Below are 13,408 nucleotides of genomic sequence, written 5' to 3'. Positions count from 1 at the left end.
AAAGTTTACTGCCAAGCAATATTTTCTTCAACAGAATCCGCTTTTCAAGTACTACAGAGAATGGCCGGTTTGGACTAGGGTTGCATAACGATTAATCGCGATTAATCTATTGCAGAATAAAGTTTTTTGTTTACATCATGTGTGTGTACTGTGAATAATAACTTTGTATAAATAAATACACACACATGCATGTTTAGGAAATGTTTACATTTGTATATTTATATTTATGTTTATATTATATATAAATAATTATATTTTTTCTTAAAATTATACATGCATGTGTGAATATTTATATATACATAATTGTTAATCACAGGTCACACAAATATGTAAACAAAAACATTTATTCTGCAAAAGATTAATTGTGATTAATCGTTATGCAACCTTGGACTACAAACCGGATATATTCTCAGACCTTATTTTTGATGTAAATGTGAGCTACTAAAGCATATGGTAGTCATATTGCGAGGGACCCGAGTATGCCGTGTTGACTGGCTGTTTAATGTTTATCAAGAAATCCAAGAAAACCGGCATCATTTGTGCAGTTAGGGGTTGTCATAATAGCTAAAACAAACGCAGTAAATCTCTACAAAACATTTGTTTTACCCAAAATCCATGCGCAAGAGCTGAATGTGTATGTGGCGCACATGCACCCATGAAAACCTTTCATAGAAACTGCCAGTAAACAATAAATACAAGAATTGTTCAAAAACAACTAATATTATGCTTATAAAAAATTGCTGGTTTATTTATTCTGCTACGATATCTTATTACAAAAATGCGATTTCAGTACAGAATATATATATATATATGAGATAAACTGGTTATTAGTTCATTTTTATAATAGTTCTTAATGTGTTTGCGCTTACTTTTGTTATGTTTTAAATAGTGATGCACCGATGTATTGGCCGTCGATATTTATCGGCCGATTTTTTATGAATTTGAAACCATCTGCATATCGGCAATAGCACAAGAAACGCCGATACGGATTGTTTATTAATTAACCGCATAAAGGCAATGAGTTGCATGTCTGTTGTTTAATTAAAATGATTTAATGTTCTGGTGTGCACTATACTTAAGCACCGACAGAAAACCTTTTTTGAGCTGGCTCAAATGTCTTGGACAATAAAAGAAACAGACTGCATTTTAGTGGGGGAAAAGAAGTATTTATACTCTGTTTAAAGCAATAGCACTGGCATTATTTATGTTTATTAAAGAAATCCATTATATATAAAAAAAAATGAGTAAATGTTGTTAATAAAAGAAATGCTGAATAGCAAAAACCACCTTTGAAGGTTGTCGAGTTGTCTTCTTATATTTGTTTTAGCTTAATTTGTGCCTCTCTTATTATGTTGGTCAGTTGAATGTTAATTAGATCAAATCCATGTTCAGTAAAAATAATTTGATGCAGAAATAAACTAGCTAATAGACCAACTGTATAGTATTGTATACAAGTGTTTAATATTGGTATCGGCCAGAAGTTGTCTGTTTAAATCTGTATCGGTATTGGCCAAAAAAAAATCCTATCGGTGCATCCCTAGTTTTAAATGAAAAAGCAAATAATTTTAAAATAAGCAGATAATTTTAATAAGCTCATGTCTCCATCTAGTGTGTAAAAAAGAACATTTCATAAAAAGAAAACAATACTGAATAATTGTAATAGTTTAATGTGTTTATTATGGTTTGTTCTAAATAACTTCTAATGTGTTGAACGAGAAAAATACTGCTGCTGATGGACCGCCATAAAAACTCAAACAAGTGCATTTAAAAACTCACACCAGAGGGAAAGTTGTGACATTTTAAACCATCCTAAAAGGATCAAAAACATGAACTCTTGGTCTTTTACAAACACTCGACTGACTTTCCCATTATTGGTATGTCTCTGTGGTTTTATAGTTGTGCATCAAAGACCTGTCACCCCCGAGCAACAACATGAAATGATTGAATATATCTTGTTTTTTTCCTGAATGTATACTCAAAACTTGATAGATGTCAGAGATCTTTGTTCTCAACCCTCAGTTTATCTATTCAATCTACTCCATTTCCACTGATCTGGGATATACTGTAGAGTCTGTTTTTAAGAAAGAGGAGTCACCCAACATATATAAAGCAATGATTCTTGCATAATTAATCTCTTACAACTCAGCCATAAATGGTGCGTAAATAACAAATAAACTGTGATTGATCACTTCACACTAGAATCTTTATTGCTGGATCACTCAAAAATCCTTTTTATCAGGACCGCCCTGAAATGTAAGGACCCCACAGGTGTAGGGGACGCACATAAGGAGGGCCTAACTCGAGAGCACGGAGCTGTCCTGACAGATCTAATCAGCTTGATTTATATTCATGGGTTCCCATAAGGAACGTATTCAAGAAGCAAACCAGTGTTGCGTGACTAATGACAAAAAGATCTTGGAAGAAGTAAACAAATATATAAATTACAAACAATTTTATGTAAGGTTTCGTATGATGAAGGCTGTCTGTATTTTATAGCATTTTTACTGCTGCTATATTTGTATGTGTATATAAGACAAAAATGATCAGTCTAATTAACTGTCTGTGTCTCAAAGTCTCCACAAAGATTAAAAACGCATACACATATATATTTTTCTGTTATGAGTTCTTTTCAGAGTACTATGTTGGCCTATCATCTACTTTAAAAACACTGTAAATCTCATTTGTACTATCATATATTTCAGTGCACTACACAATATGTAAAATAATATTGTGTCACTTCCAGCATAATCTATAATCCTTATACAGCAGAGAAAGGCAGAGCTTATCTCATGGTCACAATGATTGATGCTTTGTCAACAAACACACACACACACACCCCTCCCCAAATAACCCACACTGCATGCCAAATACTTCATAATCTTTTAGCCAAACAAAGAAATCTGTGCATTGTGATTGTTTGTATCCGTGCAGGGCTAGAAACACATAAATCTGCATTCAATTATTAATGCACGCAGGGCTATTTTGTAGTCTCTACTTTAAATATATTTTATTGTTCTTATTATACAGTGAGTATAATGTCTCTGACATGAACATTCCTACATCTAGGTAGAATAATAAAAGGTCATTTACTATTTTATTAGGCTTTACTGATTACTTTGAATTGATAAATGCTGATTAACCTAAACATTTTGAAATTGTACAAATTCAGTGACTAGCCTAACAAAAAAAAAATAGATTAAGAAATATATTTACTGTAGGTGAAACCAGTGTTCGAATTATGTCAAAGTGTGAGGTGCACTTGGGAGTTTACATTTATTTCAGACAGAAATCTTTAGGATTAGTTTATTGTGAAATTGGGACAAATAATGCACATAATAAAGCATAATGTGTCGCTTTGTGGCAGCGCAGCATGAACATTTTAAATTCATGTATTATTTAGATTTTAATAAAAACCAGGGGACCCCCTAATTTATATTTTTGTGCTTTATAGTGGGTCCCTCAATGCTTATGAGGTCCGGGACCATTCCACCCCCCCCCCCCCCCACCCCTAAATTTAAACACTGGGTGAAACATTGCTTTCAGCTTTTCTACTGTATGAAGCAGCTAAAAGAAAGTAAAAGCATCTCTGTCATTGTCTTTGACTTTGGGGATGTTTTGTGCCAATCTGCAATTTCTTTGCTATCTAGACACTGTATATTATGGTGCAATAATGAAGATTTATAGCTCACTGGAAACTTTCAACACATTTTATTGAATGCTGTCACCTTTCTTTTACTGGCCAAAAGTAGAGACAAGATTAATTAGATTAATGACCTGGTGTCTTATTCAACAGAAATGTGATGGGAGTACTCAATTCTGTTTGAATTTAATCAGAAACAACCTTGATGTTAAAGTGAATAAAGCTTTTTAAAATGAAAGTTGGATTAACTTAAAACATACTTTAATTGGTAACACCTAAAAAATAAACACTCACTTTAAGGGAAAAAGCATATTTTTTTAAGGGTTACCAATTGAAGTAATAGATCCTGTGGTTGTGCACTTCAGTAGTAATGCGGAGATCATTGATTCAATTCCTAAGAGCACATATTCATAATAAAAATTTTGCACTGTACCATATGCAGTGTTGGGGAAAGTTACTTTTAATAGTAATGCATTACAGTATTAAGTTACTCCCCAAAAATGTAACTAATTGCGTTACTTAGTTACTTTTCATGGAAAGTAATGATTACGTTACTTTTTGTTACTTTTTCTCGGCTGAGGCTTGATCTCTTTCAGGCCTTGCAGCTGTTTTTTATGATCGCAAAAATGTCAAGGTCTGGCCTGCCATCTCCGTTTCTGACTCAAACTGTTCCCGAATTGAATATATTAAACTGAAAAGTATTACCTTTTTAAAAAGTAACTCAAATACATTTATAAAGTAACGCGTTACTTTACTCGTTACTTCAGAAAAGTAATATTGTTATGTAAAGCAAGTTACTTGTAATGTGTTACCCCCAACACTAACCGCACTGTTTATTTGCAAAAAAAAAAAAACATTTGCCAAATAAACACAATTTTTATTATACAGTTCATAAAATGTATGATGTTTATCAACTTTCACTGAATGTTAAGTATAAAAACCACTTTTAAACAACAATCAAACATACCCCTTGTTTAAAATGAATACACAAGTTTTTACATGGAAATCTACAAACTGAGACGTATTGTATCATAAAAGATTAATTTTTGTCTGTGTTCCCAGCACCAACCGAATGACCGTACAGTTGAGCAGATCTGTAATGTTTACTGTAGACTTTAAACTCACAGTCATGAAAAAGCTGATATCACACCATCAGCACGAGGGTCGTAGTGTTCCTGTAAGAAGCGCAAAATGGTTATCAGTTTAATCCCCATGGGAAAACACACACACACACACACACTTAGGTTAAACTAAGACAACTAGTAAACATAATGTTATAATGTGCCTTTCTCATTTGTTTGCACGTTCTGATCCAGTGAGAGAAAAGCAGGTGACATTAAATCATGTCAGAACAACAACTGGCTGTCTGTTGCTATAGCATCTACACTGTTAATATGATCTTGCTTTATAGCAATCCATCTTGGTCTGTCTTGATACTTTAGTGTAATTCCTCACTTATCTGCCCACAAGTGCAAAGAGGAGCAAGTGAATTGATAAATATTTAATGAATATCCAATGCAAAAGCAATGAAAGACTCAATGTATACTGAAATGAAAAGAGTTCAACAAACTGAGCTCTTAGTTCCTTAAAACCAGTGTCTATATTTTTTATTGTAGACAATGGGGTGGAAAGAAATGGGATTTTATTTTACAATCCAGTAGTAATTTTAACGATGATCTCAATGTGTTCAGTTTTTTTTTTTTCAAATCCACAGTGCACACAAACCACACAATCACTGTTCCTCCTTTCGAATATAAAAACAGTTATGGTGTCCCCCTTCAATTATAGGAGACCTATGGTTTTGTAATATTTCTTTTCTGTTTATTAACTGTGTACCTAAATGTGTAGGGTTTGCATGCTCACACATGTTCATCATTGTCATTTTCAATTGTGGTCAACCTATATGTTTGTTAATGGCCGAGATTAAGTAAGCAGTATGGCCGATTATACGAGGCTGATATAACACAATGTAATTCAAGGAAATGAGAGAAAATTGGTAAAAATAAATAAACGTGTTATGCATAATATTTATAAATATACCCCTTTAACTTCTTACACCCTGAAGCTATTTTGGGGATTTTCGCCTGGATTTGGCCTACCCAATTTCAAAAGCATCCCATACCCACATGCAGAGGTTTACATACAAAAGTTTGGTATCATTTTACAGGTAACCCTTTGAAATTACATAAAACACTGTTAAAAGTGCTCAACATGGTTGTATGTGATATCAGTCCTCTAATAAACACAAAAATAAATAGGCGCTTTTTGATGTTTTTTTCTAAAGTTTTTATTTGAAAGTATATAACTCTGGCCCTGGGTATCTCAGGTCCCTGTAGACAGTTTTGTTTGATTCCAGCAATTGTCAGCTTACAGAGGAAAAAGGAATTTTTTCTCTATCATAATCTATGCAAAAGTTATTTTACTCCAACTGAAGGGAGGAATAATACCCTTTTTGTATACAATTTCTGCCTAAGAACATTTGAAGTGTCCCCATAACCACATACAGTGGAATAAATGCAATTTCTTTATATCATTTTAAAGAAAACCCTTTGAAGTTACACAAAAAGCTGCTGTTTGTGACAAATATTGTTATTTATGTTGTTTTTCATATGATGAAACACCAAATTTTCTTTTTTATGTTGTAAACACTGTCTTTGATAGTGTATAACTCTGGTTCTGGGTGCTCTAGCAGACTGCAGACAGTTCTGGTTGTTACCAGCAGCAGACAGTAAACACCCAAAGAAAGAATGAACTCTTTAGCATGTCGCATTCAAAAGTTATTCTCATTTTACTGAAGGGTGTGAAAATACATTTTTCATATAAATATTAATTTTTTGTTTTGCACATATAATAAATAGCAAGGGATTAATTATGCACACAACCAAAGAAAATGCTGTGAATGGACTCATTGTTTAGAGTAGGACCTAAAATAAAAGATGGTGTATCATTTGTGGCTATATGTGCTATCTGAGGCAGTCCACACTCAAGTTTCACATATGTTTACAAAAGACCATTTTTTACCTTATTATTCATTCAGCAATTGTTGGATATGTGTTGATATTAGAACAAAAATAACACTGTAGCCTTATTCCTGAGAGTGAGAGCTTTCATTTGATATAAGACTTGCCCATGTTTGTCATTTTTGAAAAATATGAAATATGTAAATATTAAATGATATAATAAAATATTGGGGGGGTGATAGTGTAAATTAAGTGTAAATAACTTTCTTACAGTAAAAGATGTGTCAAAGTGATGCATATCTGCAGAAAGTAGAGACTCTAAGCTTTCAAACAGTATCTCATATGTGTTACTGGGGTCCATGACGGAGCATCAAAAATTAAAAGAATATTTTATATTAAGTCAAAATACGAAATTCTGGACCCGGGACAGGGTCCTCAGGGTTGAAGAGGTTAAAGTACATAATTAATGTGGATCTGACATTTCACAAGACTGTTTGAAAAACACTTTGCTGCACACCAGTAACGCACCATATAACATCTTGTTAAAAAGTGAATAATGATTGGTCATTATTGGTCTGTCACTAGCCTTTAGTATCCATACTTTTATAGACTGTCAAAAACAATACAGCTAATTTGAATCAGTTGTATTATTTAGATATTTCAAATGCTAAGTATTGTAAAATGTTAAACAGCTTGTGCATCATATTTGTCTACTGCTCCACCCACTACAAAGATGGACTGCAGCTTAGGGGTGCATTTCCCAAAAGCATCGTTAACTATGGTCATTGTTACCATTGAACTCTATTGGTAACAACAGATCTTGCGACCATAGTTGCTTTCGGGAAATGCAGCTGGCTGCAGTACAAGTCATAAACCCCGCCCTCTCCATGCAAACGAACGGGAGTCAACTTACAATAAAATTTTCTGAAAGATGGTTTTGGTTTTGTTATCACGCTGATATATGTAGGCTACAATTGTACATTTTTGTGATAAGTTTCCTTTTAGCTAGTAATTTGATGCTATAGAAACATGGCGTACCAGTATGATTGACGTAGTTGAAAATGCCCTTATTACTTTTTGCATTGCTAATCAGCATTTCCAAACTAAAAAGGAGAACGAGCCTTAAAGGTGCAATGTGTAATTTTTAGAAGGGTCTTTTGACAGAAATGCAAAATGATATACAAAACTATATTATCAGGGGTGTATAAAGCCCTTTTTATAATGGACCGTTACGTTTTTATTATCTTAGAATGAGATGTTTTTATCCACATACACAGAGGGTCCCCTTACGTGGAAGTCGCCATTTTGTGCCGCCATGTTTCTACAGAAGCCCTTAACGGACAAACTTTTTTACTAAGTTGTCTCCGTCAAAGTTTTTCCGGTGGCGACTACCATAGCTTCTCAATGCTTTTCAAAACCGAGGGGTGAGCAGTGGACTGAGCCGTTGGTTGTAATTCACAACCTCACCACTGGATGTCGCTAAAATTTACACACTGCACCTTTAAAGGAGCAGTTTGAACATTTTTTAACTCGTGGTGATTCAGACGTCTTTTCCAGCTATTGCAGATCAAAGCATTAGCTCTTCCCACCACATACACTCTTTCTCTCTTTCACAAATCCCTCTTTTCACTATGCTCCAATTTCAGGAGCAGAATTCCCACTTCCTGAAAAAGCATGCGTGTGTGTGTGCCTGCACATCTGTGTCTGGGAGACTGCTTGGAGTGTTGTGGTTGAGCATGAGCATCTAAAGCAATTGCATTTGATTAAATGGAGCATGATTGACATTCATTCAGGAGTCAATCAGGCAGCTAACTGTAATGACATATTTGTGTGTATGTGGCACTGTTTCTCTTCATTGCCGTTCCATTTTTCTGTTGTTGCAAATATACTGTAGTGTAGAGCATTTCAAATTATTCCAACAAAATCTAATTATTACCTTGCTCGGTTTATATACAAACTCTTCCAGTCCATCACTGAAATGTATTACATATACTGTCTGCGTATGACGATATTCTACAGATATTTACCAATCTATTCTGTTATATGTTTTCTGTACCCTCTCACTACTACTGTAATCCATTGCATCTTTCCTAGACTAGCATGCATGCACCTGTTCTAGAGATCCAGGTATGGTGTGACGAGACTCTCCTTCAAAAATAACAACCTTATAGTTCATTTGTTCAAGCACGTTATTTCGACGTCAAGGTTCGTGTAAAGGATTAAGTGTCTTAGTGGCCAATATCTTATAAAACCTGTGGTCACATTTAATTATTTTTTTTTGCTTATACATCAGATCAGATGCTTTTCATTTTTCAGCGTTTCATAAACATTTCGGGTTTAAAACATATTTTGGAGCATCTTACTCCACCCTTACCCTAAACCCAACAAGTTCTCAACAACATAAAACACAACACCCAAACACGTGTATTTATTGTATAACTTGACTAAAAAAACAACAACAACATTATAAACGTATTACAAACTATTTGTGTAGCAAACTTTGCCAACTGAAGCCATACAATCACTTTATATGAAAAATCCCTGAAAGTAACACGCACACAGTCAGATATTATTTAAACATAAACCGTAACATAAGAACATGACACAGTTGTTTACGGCGGCCAATGGCGCTTCACATTCTTAGCTGGCGTAATGAAGCAATTGTTCATGAGACATATGAGAGCTAATGCTATTTCGCAAACAAAGATGAAGTATCATCACTTCTTCTGGACGCAGTTTTTGAACCAGTGTATCTGTCATTCATCTGTCATCATTGTATAACTAAAACAAACACTGATCACCATAATGGCGACTTTAAATGAAACAACCAACATCTAAACCTAAGTTAAAAAATAACTCAAGTAAATGTAAAATGCAATTTTAGGTTTCAAACAGAGATGGTGATAGAGAGGATAAAGTTACAGATTGCAGCTTTTAACTCTTCTTCAGTGTTATTTTTTAATTCTATGTACGATTGGGACAATATATACACCCAGCAGTGTTCATTTAACTCTGGGGATTTTGTTGTGTATTTTTGGAGGCTAACCTGGAAGTTAGCAGGTTGACAGGTTAACACGTAAACGTTTTGTCCAACAAGTTAGTCTTCACAGACGAACACAACTTTTATGATTATTTAAAATTCATCTTTTATATTTCTAGTAAACACATTTACATTTCATTAGTTGGAGAAAGCATGTAAGTGTCTTTAACTTACAGAGCTTTTTCACCTCAAGTATGGGAAAAATGTATGGGCTTATTTTTTTGAAGGACCCAATATTGTGATAACTTCCGTGGTTGGCCTACAAAAGTACGGTATCCCTCTGTGGCACTCTATTAATCCTGGTGGTTATATTGAAAATTCCAATAGCAAAAGAATACAAAACTTTTGTTAAACAGAAGGATACATTTTTTTTTTTGTGATAATCCAAAGCCGGGAAAAATGAATGGGCTTTTTAGTGAAGGGAACCAATGTGCCGCAAACTTCCAGAAATGGCCTACAAAAATACATTATCCCTGCAGCAGCCTATTCTATTCGCAACACTTCAATTTCTCTATTGGGTGTTATTCCTGGCGAAATGAAAAATATGAATATAATTATAGAATATAAATCAAAACCAGTTTAGCCAACTGAATGCCACAGAACTAAATTAAATTATTCATTTTTTCATTTTCATAGAGGTAATTCATCTTCCCTGTCAAATAAAAAACATGAAAATTGCAGCTAGTGTCACCAGTGATGATATGTTTCATTGTGTATGTGATGTGTTATTCAGAGGGTGATGTTTTAGAAAATGTAATTTCTAGTCTTCAGTATGTATGTCTACATCACTCCTTCATTTTCTCAGCAACTGGTGTGTGTGAATATAGCTTGTGAGTGAACTACATCACTCATACATACACAATAAACCACAGTTCAACAGTGTAGTGACACAAAACATGACCTGAATATCAGGACTGTGATATGTAGGTCAGAGTGGCATACGGTGAGCTCATGACTATGCAGTGCCTCATTATGAATGCAGATCACATAATGCAGAGGCAACTCTCATCTGATATACTCACAATACATTCTGTGGCATTGCCTGCTGCTGATGGGGCACTAATTCAGTAAACCCTATGGGTCGTGTTAAGGGAATGACCGATAGTGTCGTATGAGGCGGAGGAGAGGTTCCATAAACCAGTCTGTGTTGTCATGACAACATATTCCTGCTGCTCTGACGGATCACATGAAATTTCCACCTCCACGTCTGGCAAAAACAATATGCACTTTTATTTTATGGGTGCCAAACAAGAAAGGTTGAAGGTTGAACACTGTTTCTGAATCTATTAGCATTAGCATTTTAATGTGCCTAGTGCCTTAACATCGCACCACTTGTAAATGTGTGAATGATACACTAACCTTTCAACACAACGTTTCAAATATTAAGAGGTACTTTAATCTGTCATTAAAACCTGCAGAGAGAAGCTTTAAAGTGTTTCTCTCATAAATCTACTTATAAAAGCTACGGCAGTGCTGTCAGCTGAAATCCCACAGGATTAACTCCTGTCACCCACCGCATAAAGGTTTGATACAGGCCATGACTGTGAGAAGGTGTAACAGGTAAGGACAAGAACAAACTATTATACGCTGTTCACAAGCCCTCAAAAGTTTGTTATGTAAGGCTTTTGACCGTTCTCATCTGTCACATTACAGCTGCAATCTGTAACGGAGGAAAGAGACACAGTGTTATCGCAGATTTAACATACTGCTGTTACAATAATATATTATATATTTATATGTAATGTAATATATAGAATATAATGCTTATAGAACTAAAAGGATCAGTGATGCACGGGTTGATCTAAAATGAGGGTTACGAGTCATCCAAAATCTTTTTTGCGGTCCGAATGGCAAGCGGGTTAGTTGAAAACAGTGGCGGCCGGTTACTTCTTTTTTCGAGGGCACACAATGCGAAGTTTGTAACAACATGTATGTAGCCTGTCATGTGTGTGGTTCCTTTTTTCAAAATATGTGTTCTGCGCTTTGAGAGATCCTGTGTGCATCACGTGTCTTGTCAAAATAAGTGCCTGCTGCAGACGCATCTAAAGGGTTTATGATAAAAGAGACGCTCGCATTTGCTAGATAATCACATAATCTCATGTGTAATCAGAGTTTACTGTTAAGGTAGTGTCTTGCATGTATTTTGTGAATGTGAGCGTCTCTTTAATCATAAACGGTTTTGACGCGTGTGCAGCAGGCCCTTATTTTGACAAAACACGTGATGCACACAGGATCTCTCGAGGCGCCGAACAAATATTTTGAAAAAAGGAACCACACACATGACACTCTGAACACTTATTTTGAATTAGCGCCCCTCGGATGAGCAGTCACGAGCCGCCACTGGCTGAAAACTTTGGTGGGGTGCGAGATGTTTATACATTGACCCGCGCATTACTGAAAAGAATAATCTGATAATTTACTCACCCCCATGTCATCCAAGATGCTTGTCTTTCTTTGTTCAGAAGAAGAAATTACGTATTTACAGGAAAACATTCCAGGATTTTTCTCCATAAAGTGGACTTTATTGGACTTCAACAGTTTAGTTTCAACACAGCTTCAAAGGGCTCTAAACAATCCCAACCGAGGCATAAAGGTCTTATCTAGCAAAACGATCATCATTGTCACCAAAAAAAGGACTTTTAAACCACAAATACTCACATATTATGTAATCACGTTAAAAGGTCACTCATTAGTACCCCTCCAGTGTTGACAAGTGTAAAGAAAGAGGACCGTTCAGATGTAGTTGTGTTTGATGATACCAGTTAATGTCTTTGTGTCAGTTTATTGTTTAAAATGGTCTGCAAACTGTGTTTCACATATGTAACGCGTGACCTTTCGACATGATTACATAATACGCAAGGTTGAGCTGGTGCGTCACACGGCTAGTGCAAGACGAGAGGTTGTGATTAAAAAGTACTTTTTTTGCTTAAATGATGATTGTTTTGCTAGATACTGTACAGTAAGACCCTTGCCTTGGTTGGGATTGTTTAGAGCAGGGGTTTTCAAACCTGTCCTGGAGGACCACTAGTACTGCCCGATCAGGGGTGTCTAATGAGAGAGACATGCAAAATGTGCTGTACTAGTGGTCCTCCAGGACAGGTTTGAAATCCCCTGGTTTAGAGCCCTTTAAATCATTAAATGTTGTGCATGATTTTAGAATGAATGTCAAAAAATAAAACAATAAGCCCCGCGAAGCAGTGGGTTACCAGTGCATTTTATAACAGCTAAGAGGGTTAGATCTGCTTCACGTTTTGCCTAACAACGCCCCTTAGCTGTTATAAAATAGACTGTAACACCACTGCTTCGCGGGGCTTATTGCTTTTATAAAACAGTTACTTCACATGCATAGCAGATTTTCATAAAATGAAACGCAGCAAATAAGTTGTAATTATATTATATTTGTACAAATATTAATCTTCCACCAAACAAAGTAGTTCCTCAGAATCAAGTGTGGCTGCAACACAGACGCAGCAAAGACACAATGAAAATATGATTAAAGACTGTGATGTTTATTTTCATAAATCAACACTCATCTAATGTATTAATATTAACATTTATATCGTGCAACTTTTGGAGTGTGGATCAAATATGTTTGGAAGCATGCTTAACTCTTTCCCCGTTAGCTTTAAAAAAAAAAGTTGCCAGCCAGCGCCAGCATCTCTTATGATTTTCACAAAGTGTAATCCAAAGTGTAATGAGTGAGAGTAAAGACCTAATTACCTGTAAAGTGTATTCTGTGCCCACAGCTACGAACCTTCAGTAGGAGAA

Source organism: Paramisgurnus dabryanus, chromosome 6, assembly GCF_030506205.2.
Source record: "Paramisgurnus dabryanus chromosome 6, PD_genome_1.1, whole genome shotgun sequence".
NCBI lineage: Eukaryota > Metazoa > Chordata > Actinopteri > Cypriniformes > Cobitidae > Paramisgurnus > Paramisgurnus dabryanus.
The sequence above is the reverse complement of the archived record's forward strand: the minus strand, read 5'-3'. Positions refer to the sequence as shown.